The following is a 21616-nucleotide window of genomic DNA, read 5'->3' on the forward strand; positions in this document are numbered from 1 at the left end:
CTTCACAATTTCACACAATTGCACCAGTGCTGCCTTCCTCTTTGCTTGGTTCTTGTAATGTGGGTGTTTAATCTCCCACAGACATGGCAGCTCCCTTAGCATATCTATGAATACTGACATGAAGCCATTATCTTTGAGTACCATATCCATGTTCACTGCAAGACACAACACAAGACAAAGCCTAATGTCAGACAAAACTCTCCTAATCTTGTTACAATATAGGCCTCAATCTAGAAGCAGTATAGGCACAAGTTTGTCTCTTACCTTCGTTCTTACGATCGGCGCGTCCAATGCTCCTTCCTCCGCTCACAGATCGTACGTAATACGCACGCGTGTTACACTTTATACACACTGTGCATGCGTGTAACTCCGCCCGCCCCTGACGTTCTTTCTAGTCTATTCCCCGCCCCTTTTTGTTCGGCGCAGTGGGGGAAGAGCACATGGCAGAGTCACAGCAGGTGCGTGCTAATTGCAGGAACGAGGAGGAGGAGGAGGAAAGCCCGGATCCGGACACGTCCCGATCCAGAAGGAGACGTTTTAAGGCCACAAATATGTCCTTTGGGGAGATGTTGGAGATGGTAGACATCATGAAGAAGTCCAACTATGACGGAAAGTATGGGCCTTACCCCAACCCGAACATCCGAAAGGCCAAGATCATGGCGAAAGTGGTCAGGAGTCTTGAGAGAAATTTCGGGGTCCTAAGATCAAAAGATCAGCTCCGGAAGCGGTGGTCGGACCTGAAATTAAGAGAGCCAGAGCAGTACCGAAAGATCCGGAGAGTGCTGCAAAAAAGTAAGTAGTTCTGCTGTGTAGTGTAGTAGTAGTAGTAGTGCTGTGTTCCTATTCTTTCTGTCTTTATTCCGTTCGTTCTGCTCCATATGCTTTTAGTAATTGTAACGTTTAAAAGGGCAACTTTAATGTTCATGGGCCCATTATTCGTTCGTATCTAACATTTTTCTTTGGGCCTCTAAAACACCATTGTTTAGGCCATATGCATTTTTTTGGGGCCTACTTGGATGCCAAATATTTGTTTGTGTAGATGGGTTTGTTACTAGAATGAAATGCCAACTAGATTGTGTGTAAGGAGAAGACACTGAGCAGCTGTTTTCACATCTGGACACTGGAGCACTAGTGTGGGACCCCAGAACCACATTTTTATTAGGGGGGGCCACACAGGTGCTCCAGTGTATACTATAGGGGGGTCTCCATCTGTGAAGTTTGTACTAAACAGGTAAAGTATTGCAGCTTGACAAAGGGCAATAAAAAAAATACATCTTGGCTAAAATAGACAATTGTACCCCACTTCCAAGCAATGTTTGCTATTTCTAGTTCTGCCATCAAATATCTATGTGCTAATTATACCATTATTGTTTTACATAGGGGAGAAAAGACTCGAAGGACACCCCTCATCCGAGGAGACCAGAGACCCCCCACCTCTGGAAGAAGGTGAAATACCGCAAACCCAAGAAGAGCAGGAGGAAGAAGAAGACGTGGTGGAGATTGGCACCACAACAGGTGAGTGTCTGCGACCACAGGCTCAGGTAAAAGAGATGGATGGTGGCAGATTTTTGATACCTGTTTTTGTTTTGTTTCTCTCTTTTTAGGTGATCGTGAGGTTGTGGATCCAGAACACTTTACTTCAGAAAGTGCCCAGATCCTGATCGGGGAGATCATGGGGTGTAAAAAATAAATGATGTTATTAAAAAAAATAATAACATCATTGATGTTTTGGGGCGAATTTAAAACCCCACAAAATATATTTTTGGGATTGTGTTCCAATTTTTAAAATCTTTTTGCAATGTTTTGAAAAGCCAAATTTGGAGGATGCACACAGTGTGTCAACATGTGCTATCTGCCATCACGGGAGATCAATGGACGCGTTTTGGGGGTGCAACCCCTTCCTCAATTATAAAGTAGCGTTGAGGAAGGGCTTGCTCCCCCAAAACACGTCCCTTGATCCCCCCTGATGGCAGGTCGCACATGTTGACATTCGGAACTTGGTGTGCATCTTCCAAATTTGGCTTTTCCAGGGGTGATTTCCCCCCATCTGAACGCTATATCAAACCCAGTTCGTAAATACTGATGTCTGATATAGCCTTCAGGTTTTACCTAATGTGAACTTTGTAAGTTCAAGTTTTTTGGCTTTCTTTTGGGTTTTACACATGCCTGTTTTATCTTAAATGGACATTTTGATTTTTGATAATGCTACTGCAAAAATTGTTATACAACAAACATGTTGGTTTGTTTTAAAAACCTTTGGTAAATGCACATGTGATTGTGCAGGTATAAAAAAGTTGCTTACTCAAGAATGTGTGGATTATTGTCTCAACACTACAACACTTTTGGGGTGATGTAATAGCTGTTTTATGCAAAAATGGGGGTTATTTCCTAAGGGCAAATCCACTTTGCACTACAAGTGCAGTTTCAGTGCAGTTGCAAGTGCACTTGTAGTGAAATGTGTTTTTGCATTTAGGAAATACCAGCCAACAGTGTTTTTTATAAGGTTACCCAATCACGACATTTTCTGCACTCAACACATTTCTGTCAGGGTCAGCTAAAACAAACACAAGCAGTAAATGTCCACAAAGAATTTCTTTTGTTTTTTTTTATTAAAAAAGGCTTCACATATTGTCTGGCATATTGATAGCCCCCCTACCCGCAAAGAACTCCAGGTATCGTAACCGGACATCACGGGCACTCAGGGAGGGCAAGCCAGGACGGCCACTTTCAAGCGCCGTCAGTGTTGTTGGATGTAGGATTCCGGCCTCAGGCCCAACTGAGCCAGCATAGTTGGCCGAATGTCTTCTTAAAAAATTATGGAGAACACAGCACGCAAGTATTATATGGTTCAGTTTATACTCCGCCATATGGATGGGTGTCAGAAATAGTCGGAACCGGCTGGCCAGGATTCCAAATGTGTTCTCCACCACTCTTCGGGCTCTGGCCAGCCGGTAATTGAAAACCCTCTGTTCCGGGGTGAGGGTCCTCATCGGGAATGGCCGCATCAGGTGGTCCCCCAGCGCAAACGTTTCATCAGCAACAAACACAAATGGGAGACCTTCAACATTGTCCTCTGGAGCTGGCAAGTCCAAGCTGCCATTCTGGAGACGCCTGTAGAACTCCGTCTGGGCGATGACTCCACCATCGGACATCCGGCCATTCTTCTCCACGTCCACATACAAGAAGTCGTAATTAGCCGACACCACCGCCAACATCACTATACTATTAAACCCCTTGTAATTATAATAGTACGACCCCGAGTTGGGTGGTGGGACGATGTGGACGTGTTTCCCATCAATTGCCCCTCCGCAGTTAGGAAAGTCCCACCGCTGGGCAAAGTGGGAGGCCACAGTCTGCCATTCCTGTGGCGTGGAAGGAAACTGTTGAGGAAAAAACAATAAACATTACTATTTTTTCACAGAAACATGGCAAGCAGATTAGACACAAACATTATGGGGCAACCTCCAGATAGCATTTCTTAAGGGGAATTTAACAACGCCAAAGTATAAGGTACACCTATCATATTCCCCCTCCCCCCCTCTCATGGGCCATTTCTAACATTATAGGGGGGGGAACTCTTGGACAGGTAACCCTCTTCACTTCATTGAGAGATGAAGGCCTAAATACAGGGTATTACTTGGAACAGACCCTCCTTAGTTACACTATTGGCAGCCCACTGGACAAGTAAGAAGTGTCATAATACAAAGATATAAATACACACTGTACACATTTGAGGACATTTGGACATTCTGCTATTACCTATCAAGATAATAATAGGATACAAAAACTTTAAACAGTACCATTGTAAAGTATACAGGCAGGCCCTTGCACTACATGCTTTGGGTAATTCATCCATAAATCTGACCAGTAAAGAGATGGGTATAGTGTGTATGGGTTTGGCAAAGTCAGCAGATAGATGATTGAGGATAGAGAATTGGGATCAGCTGACTTAGCAGTTGGGGGGAGGGAGGGTTACTAAAAATTATTTGGGGACACCACAAAAAAAACCTCTGGCACTCTGCATGAATTTAAATCAAAAATAACATTTACAAACATTTTAGGGGGTGTTTGGGGTAAAGCACTACTATGGAGCTGATAAAATACATTGTTAAGTGACTACATGAGGTGAATATAGGGCAGGAGACACCATGCTGGGGAGGTTAGTGAAGGGCAAATATGTATGAAGGACATAAAATAATAATTACATAAAAATCCAGCATGCATGAGGAGAAAGGGGACATTCACAGCATATTACAATCATGGTAATTAGGGAATGAGGAAAGAAATACAATATATTAGCAAACATTCAATACAATAAAATGTGATATAAAAGGATAAAAATCTTACCTTCATATACTCCTTCTGCAGGACCTGGATGATGGCAGAACAGGTCTCTGGGATAATGATCCCCAGAGCCTGGGGGGAGATGCCTGTCGAGAACTTGAGGTCCTGCAGGCTTCTCCCTGTGGCCAAATACCGCAAGGTAGTGACCAACCTCTGCTCCGGAGTGATGGCTTGCCTCATGCAGGTATCCTGCCTGCTGATATAGGGGGTCAGCGAAGCCAACAAATGGTGAAACACGGGGTCCGTCATCCGGAGAAAGTTCCTGAAATCATCAGGATTATTCTCACGGATCTCACGGAGCAAAGGCATATGACAGAACTGGTCACGCTGAAGCAACCAATTCTTGGTCCATGAACTCCTCCCCACCCTGTTCATTGACTGGACTTGTGTCAAGGTCAGGACCCCAACACCAAGCCCCCGCACAGCACGAACTCTACGAGGAGTACGCATACGAAACATGGCTAGAAAACGGTCAGCTGCTCAGAACGAAGTAACAGAATGCACTGAAGAACAGCAAGGCCTGTGAAGAGCGACCTGAAAAACAGCAACGAGCAGGCAAGATCACACAGAAAACTCTGATACGAACTGACTGCACGCACTGAAGAGCAGATACAAACCCACAAGCACAAACTGAACGGCAGAAAACGATCTGAAAGCCACGAGTCTGAAAAAGCGTGAATCGTCTCTCACCAAACTTTTACTAACACGAGATTAGCAAAAGGAGCCCAAAGGGTGCCGCGTTTGGTTCTGAACCGGCCTTTTCTAGTCTCGTCGTACGTGGTGTATGTGACCGCGTGGTTGGCGATGGGAAATTCCGACAACTTTGTGCAACCGTGTGTAGGCAAAACAAGTTTGAGCCAACATCCGTCGGAAAAAATCCTAGGATTTTGTTGTCGGAATGTCCGAACAAAGTCCGACCGTGTGTACGCCCTATAAGAGTGGCAAGGATGTGGAATTCCCTTCCACAGGCGGTGGTCTCAGCGGGGAGCATCGATAGCTTCAAGAAACTATTAGATAATCACCTGAACGACTGCAACATACAGAGATATACAATGTAATACTGACATATAATCACACACACAGGTTAGACTTGATGGACTTGTGTCTTTTTTCAACCTCACCTACTATGTAACTATGTAATTTTTCTGGGGACAACCTCTTTTACTTTCACTTTCAATGATAATGATAAACAGGACAAATAGAGAGGGTGAATTTCTCTAATGGGGGCACAGACAGCAATAAAAACATAATAGATGTTCTAATACCTCTCCACCCTATTCAAAACTTTAAAAAAATGCTTTAGTTATATTTAGTCAAAGTAAATACAAAATATCTCTTTCTAAATGTCAAATATTGAATGGAAATAGTATAAAAAAATTGCCACATATATAAATATCCTTCTTCTACAATGCTGTATTTTTTGTTAGTTGAAGGGTATTTATGTATGTGTAGTGCCCTGGGGTTTAGTCAGGGAGCTCCTAACCAAATTATTATTTATTTTTTTTATTTCAAAATAGCCAAAAGTGAAAAATGCCTGTAAGCGAGACATGGCTAAACGTGAGTTACCAGGTTTAGCAGCGTTTAGCATCTGAAACTTCGGAAACTTTGGTGTCTGAACTCATTTTTTTGCTTTCAAAGAAAAGCCTATAAACGCAACTGCCTAAAAACGACATTAAACAAACCTGTGTACATGTACACATAAGATAACATTGGATGAATCCAGGGGCAGCTGAAAAAAAGCTTCCAACTGCCTTTGAACGTCCGTTTACCAGCAGCAGTGTACATGAGGCCTTAGTTTGGCCTGGTTGTACTTTCCTCTTCTACCACCAGGTGGCCAGGCACTTGGAGGTATTAGATTGAGAAGGACAACTCAAGGTCAGGTTATGGGTATGTGGGGTATCCCAGCCAATGGGCAAGGATTTTGTTGAATCCCTTGGCCTGCTGGGGGAGTCTATATATTCAGGTGAGGTCAGGTGATCCAGGCTCTTGTGTGCCGGAGATTGGGCCTATCCCGGGGGCATCAGGCTGCCAGGCTGTGTGAGGGCCTATCCAGAAGTAAGAAGGCTGCGTGCGGTTGGGACTGCGTCTTGCAGTCCAACCAAAAGTGCCGGTTCTGCCGGCCGGAGAAGAGGTAGATGGGAAGCTGTCACCACAAAGGGACCAATCACCTTTACCAGGGACCACAGTGAGTAACTGAAGCAAGTGCCGGAGCAGTATTCTCACTGAACGGGCACGGTGGAGAATCTGGAAACTTCAGGCGGCAATCAAGTCAGGGACCCAACCAGCGGAGGTGACGTTTGCAGAGCAGCCATGTGAGTCAAGCCAGGGACCGAGTCGGTCAGCAAGGGTGAAGCTTGAAGGTATCCAGAGTGCCAAGCTAGGGACCCAGCAGGGAAGCGTGGGTGACACTTGAGGGAGATACCACCGCAAAAGCCTTGAGAAGCTCACGGGATTCAGAGTCGCTGGACCCTGGGACAGGTAAGTGTCCTAATTTTAAAAGTCAGCAGCTGCAGTATTTGTAGCTGCTGACTTTTAAAAAAAAAAATTTGTGGGACTTTCGCTTTAAGGGTGTCCTGGCCCTAACCCTCTTTCCCACTGCAAAATATAAAAAGGACTGTCAAAGAAATAAAACCTCTTTTATATCCAAGAAGCGTCTGGCGCCCAATGACTTTTACCATATTTGCACCCACTATGCTTCACAACCCACCACATGTTGAAGGATGTCAGCTGTCTTTGGCCTTGAAAGTTTCCATTAGACTGGAAGAGGTCAGAGATTCTGCTACATATGTGTGCGATTTTGTATAAAATTTTCTTTCAATATTTGACATTTAGAAAGATATTTTGTGTTGACTACACTAGACGACCAGCCGTCGCAGTTATACTGTGGCAGATTGGCTCGCCTGGGCAAATCGCCGTAGGTATACATCAGCCGCTTTAAGACCACTGGGATGCGCTTGCCTGGCGGCCGCGATGTTCGCTGGGCACCCGCGATTGCTCCTGAGAGACACAGAATGGAGATCTGTCAAGGTTAACATACAAATCTCCGTTCTATCAGGGGTGAGGAGACACATCTGTTGTTCATTCTAAGTATGAACAGCGATATTTCTCCTCCTTCAGGCAGTCCCATCCCCCTCACAGTTAGAATCACTCCCTAGGACATACATTTAACCCCTCGATCGCCCCCTAGTGTTAACCCCTTCCCTACCACTTATACAGTAATCAGTGGCTATTTTTAGCTCTGATCGCTGTATAAATGTCACTGGTCCCAAAAATGTGTCAAGTGTCCAATCTGTCTTCTGCACTGTCCCAATAAAAATTGCAGATCGCCACCATTACTAGTTAAAAAAAATTAAAAAAATAAAAATGCCATAAATCTATCTCCTATTTTGTAGACGCTATAACTTTTGCGAAAACTAATCAATATATGCTTATTGCAATTTTTTTTTTTTTTTTTTACCAAAAATATGTAGAAGAATACATACCAACCTAAACTGAGGAAGAAATTAGTTTTTTTTTATATTTTTTGGGGGGGATATTTATTAGAGCAAAAAGTAAAAAATATTGCTTTTTTTTTCAAAATTGTCGATTTTTTTTTTTTTTCAAATACCACCAAAAGAAAGCTTTATTTGTGGGAAAAAAAGGACATCAATTTTGTTTGGGTGCAACGTCACACGACAATTGTCAGTTAAAGCAATGCAGTGCCGTATCGCAAACAATGGTCTGGTCATTAAGGGGGAAAAACTTTCCGGGGCTGAAGTGGTTAAAGCAGAACTCCAGGATTGGCAAAAAATCCTGTATTAGCACACACACACACACACACACACACAAAACAGTTATTACATTTGTGATATTCCTTACTGTTCAAGAGAAAAGTCTAATGCCGCTTACAAACAAGCGGACTTCTCGTCGGACTGAACTCTGACGGTCTTTCCGACGGAGTTTCGCTGAAATGGACTTGCCTACACACAATCACACCAAAGTTTGTTCATTTAACGTGATGATATACAAAGGGACTAGAAAAAGGAAGTTCAGTAGCCAATAGCTGCCCTTGCGTTGTTCTTGGTCCGTCGGACTAGCATACAGACGAGCAGTTTTCCCGATAGGAACTGAGTCCGTCGGAAAGATTTGAAACATGTTCTATTTCTAGGTGCGTCAGAATTTTAGAAAAAAAAATTCAGATGAAGCCCACACACGATCAGAATGTTCGAAGGAATCTTTCCGTCTGACCTTTTCTGCCAGAAAGTCCGGTCGTGTGTACGCGGCATAAATGAATTTTCAGGACGTCAGTTCAAAAAATACAGCATTCTGCCAAGGAGGAAGTGTTAAAACATCATACACTTTCCTCTCTCTCTAACTACATTTCCCATGAATCCTTGGGATAGGAGAGAATGTGAGAGGTACACTTGGCCTGTACATGTAAACGTGAACAAGCCTACTTCAACATAAATGACACCCCTCATTCTCCAGCCAGCCAGCCATACTACTCAGTAACACACAGCACGATAGATAGGTTACAGCTTTATAAATGCAAAGCATGTCTGTGCTCTCTTCCCTCCAGCCACAGCAGGAGATAAACATATTTCCCTTACTTGCTTTATGTAATCATTACGGAATTGTGCCCATAGGTGTGATCTCATATGTGCGGTCTCATCAGAGCCCATAGGTGTTGTGATGATTTAACACAAAGCATAGGCAGACAGCAAGGAGCTTGAGCATGAGCCTGGTGTTTATTCAGCAGAATCCATCTTACAACTACCACAGCTCCCCGCCCCCAGATCACATTACTAAAACTGTTAACTGTTTCCTAACATGCATAAGGTACTAGGCATAAAATTGAACTTTAAGTATAACATAAAGCATACACATCATTACATCTTCCCTCTCAAGTATTGTTATGGAAATGATTAAGAGCTCTAATCGAGCCCAAGGTTATCTGCTGCTGTCTCTAATTGGAAAGTGTGGATATGCATGCATATAAAAGTAAACACTCTGAGACACGCTCAGCACCGTTACTTCTTACACTTCTAATTTATTCAAGGCGGTGCTAATGTTTTATACACACAAATACGTCATTGGTTAGGATAGAAAAGAAGATGGAGAATCTTCATAACGAGGTTTGGCTGTCCTTGGTTTTATCTTCAGTTCCGCGTTCTTCTGATGTGTGGGATGTAGCCGCCATTTTGAGAAAATATAGGAACAGAGCAAACCTGTATACTTATATAATGAGTAAGGAGAAAAATATGTATACACATAAGAAAATAGACATTTTCAGATTATTATTATTATTATTTACATCACATTCCTTCACAATCCCCCCTAAAATGACTATTTTCTCTTTTCTGTCCCTAATACTAAAGGTCCCACTTTGGCCTGGCCCTTCTCCTCAGCAACTCTTTTAGGCTGTATATAGAATTGGGCAGCAACTGTTCACTACCCTCCTCAATACAGCTGGAGAGGTGCAGTCAGGTGCTATCTATCCCTAAAACCCTATAGAATTGTGAGATTATGGACAGGGAGTGACTGTAGAGGAGTGAAGGGTTTGTCATCTTCCATCATAAGGAGGTCCTCTTCTTCTTGGTGGAGAAATGTAGGTGTGCTATTGTCTACAGCCTTGCTCATTAACTTTTTACAAAAGGTAGAATACAGCATACAATCAGGGCTAAAAGAACCAGGATTATTAATACCGTTACCCCTATCTGGGCGAGCACCTTCTGCCACCCACTCATCCAGCTAAAGTATTGATCCCATGGGTCTGTGATACCTGAGTTCTTCTTCAACTCCAATGACAGATCTTCTAATTTCTTTATAGCTAAAGTAACCTTACCATTTGGGCCAGTATTATCAGGAATGTATGTACAACAGGTTCCCGTTTTTTCCTATGATTTTACAAAACGCCTCCTTTCCCAGATAGCACCATGTCTAAGGCCATCAGGTCCTGGAATGTCATGTAGGAAGTGGGGGCTAACTGGTCAGCAATTCCCTGGAGGGCATCTTTAGTGTAATTTACAAATCTCTGTTGGTTATAATATGTGTAGTGTCAGGTCACCTAGAGGCTGGGTGACAGATGCACACCGTTGGGATCAGGAGTGCACCGCAAGGTAGTGGACCCTACGGGTGACTGCTGCGTATTGAACCCTGGGAGGTTCAGGAAGCAGGTCTACTGGATCACTGACACAGATCCCACTGGGAGCTAGATTCCCCAGGGCGCGGAGTCTAAGAGCCAGCAGGTGTTCACCAGAGCCTTTAATGGTAAGGATGGACTGCGCTGCAGTCTGGCTCCAGGTCGCGGCCCCCGGGGTCTCACAGCTCATGCTCACCGTAGACTACAGGAGAAGAGGAAGGAGGCAGCAGGCTGGAACATCAGGGTCACAGGCAAACAGGGATGGTCGGGAACACGCCAAAGTCGGTAACAGGAATCAGATGTATGAAACACAGCAAGTACACACAGAGGCTAACACACAATGGTTGATCAGCATTGCTGGCTTGTGGTGCACAGGTTAATATAGGGTTCCCTGATAGGGCCTGGGGTGGGGCCATGCTTAGAGTAGAGGTTACAAAAGCAGTCAGGTGAGGGTCAGCTGGTCTCTAGAGATGAACACATGGAGACAGGTATGCTGATCGACAAACTCTATTGCATAACCATGACATGTAGTTAATCCAATCTACATTCTTGCTGACAGTTGTTATGGGGATCAAAGACTCAAAACCAGCTTTTACCTGATCCCTGGCTTTAAACTCATCAGGGACCCCCCTTGTAACCCTTATGGCATCTATGTATACATGAGGATCAAAGCTTCCGGAGAGAGCTGCTCGCTTCCTCCTCTGACTGTGTGCTGGGTCAGTGTATGTATCAGGGGTATCTTTGGTTAGGATATGGGGGCTTTCTATTTTCATCTTTTTTGTCTAATGCACTCTGTGGTTGCCCAGTCTGGCCCTGTGTTCCAACCCACTGGCCCCCACAGAAACCACAACTCTGTCCCCAGTAACTGTCTGTGTGGCATACATATATGTCCTTACCGTCAGGGATATCACTGTACCAATGGCATCACCATGAAGGGTCAAACGGACAAGGTACTATGTCACAGTAATCTAAGGTAAAGGAGATCACATGTGTACCTGAAGAGTTACACCAAAATGTAATTATGTTATCATTTTTGTGATGGCCACCCCCTGGGCCCCTCCCCCCTAGATCAAACAGAAAAAGGATATGCAGCACCCGAAAACACGCTCTCCTGCAGTGATAAGCGTGCATTCAGGTGTTCTTCCTGGCCAACTTGAGTGAGGTGGCTGTGGTCAGCAAAACTTGGAATGGACCATCATATCTTGGCTCAAGGATCTCCAGACAGTAGTTGGTGTGTTCCTGTATCTAATTCAGGATCTGGAATGGAAGAAAACACCTGGACATGCATTCAGGTTAATTCTCGTGATAATGTGGTTACATAATTAGTCAACACATCAGACTGCAACTGTAACTGTTGTGGAAAGTAACAACCAAGTCTGGGATCTGAACCAAACAAAATTTCATTAGGGTATAGGGCATGTTTCCCCCGGGGGTGTGTCTGACACTGAACAGGGCAATGGGCCAACTCATGTTAGTCTCTTGGGCCATCTTTAACATCCTGTATTTAGTGTCCCATTCATCCTTTCTACCTTCCCGCTACTTTGAGGGTGGTATGGGATGTGTAGTGCCAACTGAACCCCCAGTGCTGCCCAAATCTCTTTTGTAAGGGTTGCTGTTAAGGCTGGTCCCTGATCTCTCAATATCACCTCTGGGACCCCAAATCTACCTACTATTTCACTCAGTAGTTTCTTAGCTGTGGTCCTGGCAGTCGTGACCACTTCCACTAGGGCGTTTTCGAATCTGCCACTTCTTGGCACTTGAGAATGATCAATTTGCATCCTCTGGAATGGGGTATAGGGCTTTTGCCAGGTGCTTCTTCTGTGTTTTTCTGTGCGTCCTGGGTTACATTTGGTGCAGATAATGCATTATCTGCAGAAGTTGTCGGTCAGTGGAGTAACTCTTGGTGCAACACTTGTTGATAAGAGAGTTCATAAAAGTCTTTGTCAAGTGGGCAGTTCCATGTGCCCATTGCACCACGGCTGGGTACATACTCCTGGGTAGACAAGGCTTCTTGTTGCACTCGAATAGTCCATTTCTGAGAGTTGCTCCTCTCCATTTCCAGCTTTCCTTCTTATCCGGACTTGTTGTTTCCTGTAGTTCTTTTAGATAAACTCTGTCCACTGGGAGAGTTTGTAAAGTAAGCACAGGGTGGTCTTCTTCTACCACCCTGCTGTCCACTTCCCGTGGACTACCAGCTGTCTGTTTGGCAGCTGAATTGGCTAGATGATTGCCTCGAGCTTCCTTTGAGTTCATTTTGTCGTTTGCTTTTATTCAGAATAGTCACTTGGGTTGAGAGAAGCAAGGCATCAATTTTTCACAGGTGTTCCTGCAGCCGTCAGGAATCCTCTGTCCTAGATAACACCATAATCATGGGCAATGCTGAAAGCATATCTTGAGTCCATATGAATGTTGGCTCTTTTTCCCTTTGCCAATTTACATGCTGTAGTAAGTGCTTACAGCTCTGCCTCCTGTGCAGACATCACCGGTGGTAAGGTTTCAGCTTGTAGAACAGTGTTTTCAGTGGTGACCGCGTGTTCTGTGTGGTCATGGGGTGACAAGTCAAGACTCTACTCCTCCTTTCCCCCCTCGAGAAGTGGAAGAAGGGTGGTAGGGTTCAGTGTTTGACAACTTAATAGAGTAATGCTGTCCAGTAGGAGGGAACACAGGAGTCTCAAGTGTCTGGTAGTGGACAAGTGTTTCGGCTGGATCTTGGTTGAATATGGCAACAACGTCATGGGGAGCAAGCAGAACGAGGCAGTGTCCGAGGACCAAGTTCAAAGTTTTGTCAAGCAAGGCTTGTATAGCAAAGCCAGCTCACAGACACAATAGGCCTCCTCTTGCTACCGCATCCAGCCGACAGGAATAATATCCTACGGGGCGTAGGCTGATGCCGTATGATTGGGTGAGTACACCTGCAGCATGTCCCAGACGTTCGGATACAAAGAGCTTGAGCGTTTTGTCGTAGTCTGGGAGCCCTAGCGCCTGAGATGGCACACTTGAGGGCCTCAAACTTAGACATTTCTTCAGGAGACATCTGGAAGGGTCTGATTGCAGAGCATCAGTAAGAAGGCTTCTGGAATCCATGCTCTGCACTAGGAAATTAGTCCAAGGAAAATGACAGGTGTTGAGCACCACTGCAATTTGGGCTTTGAGGCTCTGCAGCCCTGGTTGGCAAGATAGCACAACAGGCTTTCTGAGGTGACTTTAACAGGGGGTAAGTCAGCTGCACAAAGGAGAAGGTCATCAACATGTTGGAAGAGAATCACTTCCGGGCGTTCCTCTTGTCATGTGTCAAGGATGATAGCCATAGCTTTTGCACACTGGCTTGGAAAGTTCTGTGCCCCTTGTGGCACAACTGTTTAGGTATGTTGCCGTTTCTTTCCGTGGATGAATGCAAAAAGGTACCAGCAGGAGGGGTGAGGGTGGACACTGAAGAAAACGTTTGTAAGGTCCACCTCTGTGAGGTATTTTGCAGTCAAAGGCATCCACAGCAGGTACCTGGTTCTTCTTTAGGGGTTCTCTTCTTGGGGTTATTGTGGTTTCCGGGGCAATGAAGCGCCCTCTTTTAGCTTGACTGAAACTGGTGGCACCTTTAAGTGACCGTTGTCTTCCGGTCCTGTGGACCATAGGCACACAGGGATTCTGTCAAGTACTTTCCGCAGTATTGAACTTGAAGTTTTTGCTTCATTAAGTGTCATCAGGAGAGGCAGAGAACACAAAGCAGATTAGTCTTCTAAAGATAGGGGAGTATGTAACTTCATCCCCCCTTCAGGCGTGTCCTGATTGAGGCCTGTAGTCTGGACAACACATCAGCTCCTAGTAGATTCAAGGGACATGTAGAGGACACCACAAATCTGGCAAGCAAATCAGGAAGTGGACTGGAGCGGGGCACCCCATCCATTCCCACGCAGGAAACGTGTGTGTCTCTTTTCATAGAGGGAGAAACTCAGATCATCAAAGGCCTGTACGAGTTTAGCATGATACTTCTTCACAGACTCCCCTTTATCTTGGGTAATATCTTGGATTGTGGTGGTCTGATCCATCAACTTCTCCTTTGCCCAGTCGTGGAGTTGTGCACAGAACTCCACGCCTGAGGTGTAGGAAGTGGCACTTGTCAGGCAGGCATCATTGAAGGCTGTCTGCATAACTGGCCAAAAGACATGTCCTGCTTTGATTTGGCATAAGCTGATCAAGTCTCTCCAGGCAGCTGAGTAAGTTTCTTGTATCTGCACTATCCTGTGGTAGAAGGGAATTGGCTGCTTCTCTGGGTCAGGCAGACTTGTCACTAAGGCCGCTGCTTGTGATGGAGTAAAAGCGACATACATCACTGGTGCCCCTTCTGGTAACCGAGACTGTTGTTGGGGCGGGGGCTGGCAAGGGGCACTGTTCTTTACGGTTGCCAGCATGTGTTTGAGATCCTCTCGGAATTGTGAGTCTGGAGCCGGCTTGAGGGTTAAATCAGTGGGTGGCCTTGCTGCCTGCTGTTGGGCTTCCCACTCAGACGCTTCTTCATCATTAACATATCCGGCCTGGGAATGTGATGCTTCCGTATTGGGGAAGACAGGTGTGTGGTATGAACCATCCTGGTTTAAAACAGGGAGGGCTGGGTACAGGCTGTTTAAGCTTACTGGGTGTACCAAGATGGCCGCCGGCAGGAAGTGCACTGGGCTGGGTAGAAAGTGAAGGCATGGGTGCACTAAGATGGCCGCCGGGCTGAGTTGTCACAGTGGGTTGTGCTTGTGTGGTAAGAAAGGAGTGGTTGTTAGACGGAGGGCAGTGCCGTCCCTCCCCTCCTTTTGTTTCAAGTTCCAACATAGCGTGGTAATTTCACATACTGTATCATCAACTCTGTGATACACATACATAATACAATCGCCATCTTTCTTAACTTCCTTTATCCAATTTTCTTTATCACACAGGATTTTTCTCCCTGTTTCTTTAGCAACATAACTTTCGCCACTTCTTTCAACATTCTTTTCTCTCTCTGTTTCTCGGCTAACGGCTTGAGAGGAGAATACGTACAACCAAGGGGTTAATATTCTTTCTCAGTGTTCTTTATCAACAAATTCCTTGGGTGGGGGCACATAAGACTGCGCTCCTAGGTTAATCTCAGAATAAGAACAAACACATCAGGGGTAGTGAGGAGCAATGGCCCGCGACCCAACAGATCCCCCGGGCAGCCCCCCCTCCGACCTTAACCAGTCCCCACCCCAACCCCTCTCGTGTATAGCAAACAGTAAACCACAAATACACTCACGACAGGACATTACACCTGCCACTCTTCGAACTGCAAAATTTCAGCAGGCTAAGATAACCCCAGGGGCAGACAACTCCCCTTAAACCCAGTTAAAGGCCGTCATTACAGTTACTCCCAGAGGCCGACAGCTCATCTGGGGGTGAGACATCTGTAACGCTTTCAGACTGCAAAGCCAGCAGCTGAGATAACCCTCAAAGATTTGACAAACCAAAGAGTAACCCGTCCTATAACCGACTGCCACAATAACCCATCTCACTCCAGAGGCCGACAGCTCGTCTGGAGATGAGAACACACATGTAGCACTTTTAGACTGCTGAGTTTTGTAGCTCAAAGAATGGCAGACAGTGAACAAATACAGACAGCAGAAACCCATTGGCAGGTTCGTTAAAACAACCTCAGGCGAGGAAATACCTGCCTCTAAGACAGTCTCAGCATACCGACAGAATCCAGCCGTCAACCGAAAGATAAGAAAGTCGTACAGTGGTAAGAATATAAATAAGACTTACCGGTACTGTTAGGGCTGCGCAAACCCCGTCTCATCAATCAGTTAACGACCGAATGCTTATCGCGGTATGGCTTTGACTGTAGCCTGAGGTCCCGGGTTTCGGCACCAGCTGTTATGGAAATGATTAAGAGCTCCAATCGAGCCCAAGGTTATCTGCTGCTGTCTCTAATTGGAAAGTGTGGATATGCATGCAAATAAAAGTAAACACTCTGAGACACGCTCAGCACCGTTACTTCTTACACTTCTAATTTATTCAAGGCGGTGCTAATGTTTTATACACACAAATACGTCATTGCTATGTTAGTCTAATAGGTACATCTCATTGGTTAGGATAGAAAAGAAGATGGAGAATCTTCATAACGAGGTTTGGCTGTCCTTGGTTTTATCTTCAGTTCCACGTTCTTCTGATGTGTGGGATGTAGGGGGTACCCGCCATTTTGAGAAAATATAGGAACAGAGCAAACCTGTATACTTATATAATGAGTAAGGAGAAAAATATGTATACACATAAGAAAATAGACATTTTCAGATTATTATTATTATTTACATCACATTCCTTCACAGTATGAAACATGTAGCCTCCCTGACGGTATTCCTGAGTGTGGCTCCAGGTTAAATTTCAGCACCATTAGCGGTAACCCCGAGCCACACTCAGGATTGCATTGCAGGATCCTGGTGCAGTATACTTACCTTGTCCCCAGGATCCTGCGATTGTCCCCATGCTGTGTCTGTGGGCTCTGTCCTCTGCCCGAAGCCTCTGTGTGCAGGGCTCCGTTCCCTGCGAGCGTCGCGACGCACGGGGGCGGAGCCTGGTAGCAAATTCAAAAAAATTTAAAAATCATAATACATACAGTACTGGAATCTTACAGATTCCAGTACTGTATGAAATAATTTCACATCCTTTTTGTCCCCAGTGCTTTGTCCAATGCCCTGCATGCAGTTTTATATGATATATACTGTTCTTTCTGCCTGGAAACTGGTGATTGTCCATAGCAACCAAAAAGTGTCCCTTTACGTCAAAAGTGGTTTTAGACCAGCTAGAAAACAGCGATAGTAAATTAGAACACTTGCAGAATTGAGCGATAGGGAATCATGGGGAAATTTATTTTATTATTATTATATAATTCTTTTTTATATTTTTTTATAATTATTTATTATATTATAATTTATGATTTTGTGTTTCAAACTGTATCATACCCTGGATATCTACTAGACTCTTGTTTGGACAGATTTAACCTCCCTGGCGGTATGATTCTTTCGGATTTTAGGTGCTGAAAGCGGTACAATTATTTTGCATGGAAATTTGGCGTTTTATATTGTAGGTCTGTAAATCTTAACAATAACGCACTTAAATCTGTCCAAACCAGAGTCTAGTAGATATCCCGGGTATGATAAAGTTTGAAACACAAAAACATAAATTATAATATAATAAATAAAAATAAATAATTTAAAAAAATAAAAATAAATAGTAATAAAATAAATTTCCCCACGATTCACTATCGCTCAATTCTACAAGTGTTCTAATTTACTATCGCTGTTTTCTAGCTGGTCTAAAGCCACTTTTGACGTAAAGGGACACTTTTTGGTTGCTATGGACAATCACCAGTTTCCAGGCAGAAAGAACAGTGTATATCATGTAAAACTGCATGCAGGGCATGGGCCAAAGCACTGGGGACAAAAGGGATGTGAAATCATTTCATACAGTACTGTAATCTGTAAGATTACAGTACTGTATGTGTTATGATTTTTACATTATTTTGAATTTGCCGCCAGGCTCCGCCCCCGTGCGTCGCGACGCTCGCAGGCAATGGAGCCTGGCACAGAGAGGCTTCGGAGGAGGACGGAGCCCTCGGACACTGCGGGGGACATTGCAGGATCCCGGGGACAAGGTAAGTAAGGAGGCACCAGGATCCTGAGATGTAATCCCGAGTGTGGCTCGGGGTTACCGCTAATGGTGCTGAATTTTTACCCCGAGCCACACTCGGGAAAACCGCCAGGGAGGCTACGTGAGTTATTCCTAAGAATTACAGGCCTACAATATAAAACGCCAAATTTCTATGCAAAATAATTGTACCGCTTTCAGCACCTAAAATCCGGCATAGTCCTAACCGCCAGGGAGGTTAATATGAGACAAAGGGGTTGATTTACTAAAGGCAAATCCACTTTGCACTACAAGTGCACTTGGCAGTGCAGGCGCTTTAGATCTGAGGGGAAGATCTGCTGATTTTATCATCTAATTGTGTGCAAGCAAAAAAGCTGTTTTTTTTCCTTGCATGTCCCCTTCAGATCTACAGCGACTGCACTTCCAAGTGCACTTGTAGTGCAAAGTGGATTTTCCTTTAGTAAATAAACCCCAAAGTCCCTCCATATTTTTGGTTTAATAGCTCGACCATAGCGAGAGAAAGTAACCGCTGGCTCATCATCCGTAGGATTGGTGTCCAATTGAGAGTCAATCCCAGCATTATCACATGCCAATACACTTATGCTGTCCTCGGTATCCTCAGTAGACTCAATGGGGGTTATTTACGAAAGGCAAATCCACTTTGCACTACAAGTGCACTTGGAAGTGCAGTCGCTGTAAATCTGAGGGGAAGATCAGAAATGAGGGGAAGCTCTGCTGATTTTATCATCCAATCATGTACAAGCAAAAATGCTGTTTTTTATTTTCCTTGCATGTCCCCCTCAAATCTACAGCGACTGCACTTCCAAGTGCAATTGTAGTGCAAAGTGGATTTGTCTTTAGTAAATAACCCCCAATATCCATGTGTAGCTCCCCCTGGGTCTACTGGGAATAGAAAAGTACCTCCAGATACAGGGAGCGAGCTTACATTCACCCCAAGGCTGAGTCCATGGCTCAAATGGGAAGTTGAACAGAATTTATGTGCCAGTCGCTTTAGGTATTTTTCAGTGCTTTAATGAGAACTTGAGAAAAGTAGTAGGAGAGAGGGTTAGGGGAGGTTTCAGATACCCTTTTTAGCAGATCACTTACAGACTCCTTGAATCCAAAAGACAAAACAGCTTTCTTTTAGAAGATCTTGAATACCCGGATAGGTTTCTCACACAAACCTAGCAACCGGTAGAATGTCTGGACAAGCCTCTCTCATAGACCTAGCAGCCAGGAGCTAGTTACCTTGTTTAGATTGTAGAACAGCTTGACAGTACCAGAACCTTTAGGCCCCTTTCACACTATTGGACCATTCAGGTCCGCCTGTCAGTTTTGTCGGTGGACCTGAATGGGCGCTCCATGTTAGACGTGTCACCGCTGACATCCGACCCGGTCCGATCCGCTAAAATCAGACGGATGGGCCTACGTTCACATCCGTCCCTGGCGGATCGGGTGAGATCTGATGAAAAGGGACATGCTGTCCGTTTTTGTCCGATCTCTCCATAGCAAGCAGCGGTGCTCGACAAGCCCCAGAGAGATCTCCCGCTGAGCTGACGGACTCTGGCGGACTGCGTGGCAGCGGATCCGCCTGGTGTGAAATGAAGCCTTAAGCCGACCCGGCGATACTGTAAGGGTAGTTTAGATAAGACACTATAAGGGTTGCACAAACCAATCAATATACGCTTATTGGGATTTTTTTTTACCAAAAATAGGTAACAGAATATATATTGGCCTAAATTTAAGAAGAAATTACATTTTTAAATTTTTTTTATTGGATATGTTTTATAGCATAAAAAAAAAATAATATATATATATATATATATATATATATATATATATATATGTGTGTGTGTGTTTTTTCAAAATTGTCCATCTGTTGTTGTTTATAGCGCAAAAAATAAAAATAAAGCAGAGGTGATCAATTACCACCAAAAGAAAGCTATTTGTGGAAAAAAAATTACAAATATTTTATTTGGGCACAGCGTTGCATGACCGCGCAATTGTCAGTTAAAATAATGCAGTGCAGTATCGCAAAAAATGACCTGGTCATGAAGGGGGTAAATCTTCCAGAGCTGAAGTAGTTAAGAAAAATTTGAAATGATTTGCCAATTACAAACATTTTTAACTACAATAAGTTAATTAATACAACTAATCTTGACTTGGGTATTCATTTAAGCTCCAGGAATTGAGCCACTTTGATAAATGTGTAATAAGAAGTCCAAAAAGGTGCATGCCACCTGAGGACTTCTCTAATTTAAATCTAACAATTGTGTGCCTCTCCAGAAGGATAGCTATCACTAGAGTTTTGAAACTATACACTAACTAACACTACACTAACTAACACTATACCTTCTGGTCTCAGCTCCTTTAGCTGCATAGTTGCAAGCAGCTGCTGTACTTGCCCCTCCCATCTGCTGCCTCATTCACAAAATGCAAAGGCTTCTGTGAATGGGCAGCAGAAACGAAGGACGGGCACAGATGCTGTGTGTGAGAACACAGCTTCTCTCCTCTCAGAGCCCAAGAATGTAATCCTCTGGGAGTGCCATAAAACTGTCAAATCAAAATTAAAGAGAGAAGTCCTCAGGTGGCATGTGCCTCATTTCACTTATCTCATAGTACGCCTGCACATTTGTCAAAGTGTCTGAATTCCTGGAGTTCAGTTTTAGGTAAGTCTGTACATGTTACGTACCTGGGATGTGAGCCTGACGTGTAGAGGAAGGCCTCTCGTACAACTCCGGCTCGTGGTAGTGATACAGCAGCCACAGGAGCACGGTGGGGTATGAGTGCCTGTAAACAGTTCAATAGTCCGTGTAGTAGCGGTGATCAGCAGGCAGATAGTAGATGAGCTGACACGATGCTTGACTGGTGGCAGGCTGGGATGAACTACAGAGCAGTACCAGATGCAGGCTTGCAGGGCTGGCAGCTGTAGCAGGCTGGATGAGCGAGAAGCAGGGTCAGACAGGCCGGGTCGGTAATAATCAGGCAGATCAGGCATAGACGGTAGGCAGAAGAGAGGTCAGGTCACAAGCCAAGTAGTACCGGAAGATCAGCAGACAGAATCAGCAGGCAGGATCAGAGTCTATGGGAAGTCGGGATCAGAACAGGCAGCAGGCAATCACAGGTAACAACAAGCTGGATCAGAATCAGAGGTCACACAGGAAACAGAATACAACACAGGAGCTGCAGACCAAACAGCAATGAACCTCTGTAGGAGCCCTGTTTAAATAGCCCGCCTGACTTCAGTATTAGTGACAGGTGTGTGTCTTATGCCCCGTACACACGGTCGGACTTTGTTCGGACATTCCGACAACAAAATCCTAGGATTTTTTCCGACGGATGTTGGCTCAAACTTGTCTTGCATATACACGGTCACACAAAGTTGTCGGAAAATCCGATCGTTCTAAACGCGGTGACGTAAAACACGTACGTCGGGACTATAAACGGGGCAGTGGCCAATAGCTTTCATCTCTTTATTTATTCTGAGCATGCGTGGCACTTTGTCCG

The 21616-nt window shown here is 44.6% G+C and overlaps 1 protein-coding gene across 1 annotated transcript in view; it reads left to right on the forward strand.

Moving 5' to 3' along the window:
- LOC141116966 (NACHT, LRR and PYD domains-containing protein 3-like) overlaps positions 1 to 21616 on the forward strand; it is a 93296-nt gene that overhangs the window by 30699 nt on the left and 40981 nt on the right. The window lies entirely within an intron of this gene.

This window comes from Aquarana catesbeiana, linkage group LG13 (genome assembly GCF_042186555.1).
Source record: "Aquarana catesbeiana isolate 2022-GZ linkage group LG13, ASM4218655v1, whole genome shotgun sequence".
Classification (NCBI taxonomy): domain Eukaryota; kingdom Metazoa; phylum Chordata; class Amphibia; order Anura; family Ranidae; genus Aquarana; species Aquarana catesbeiana.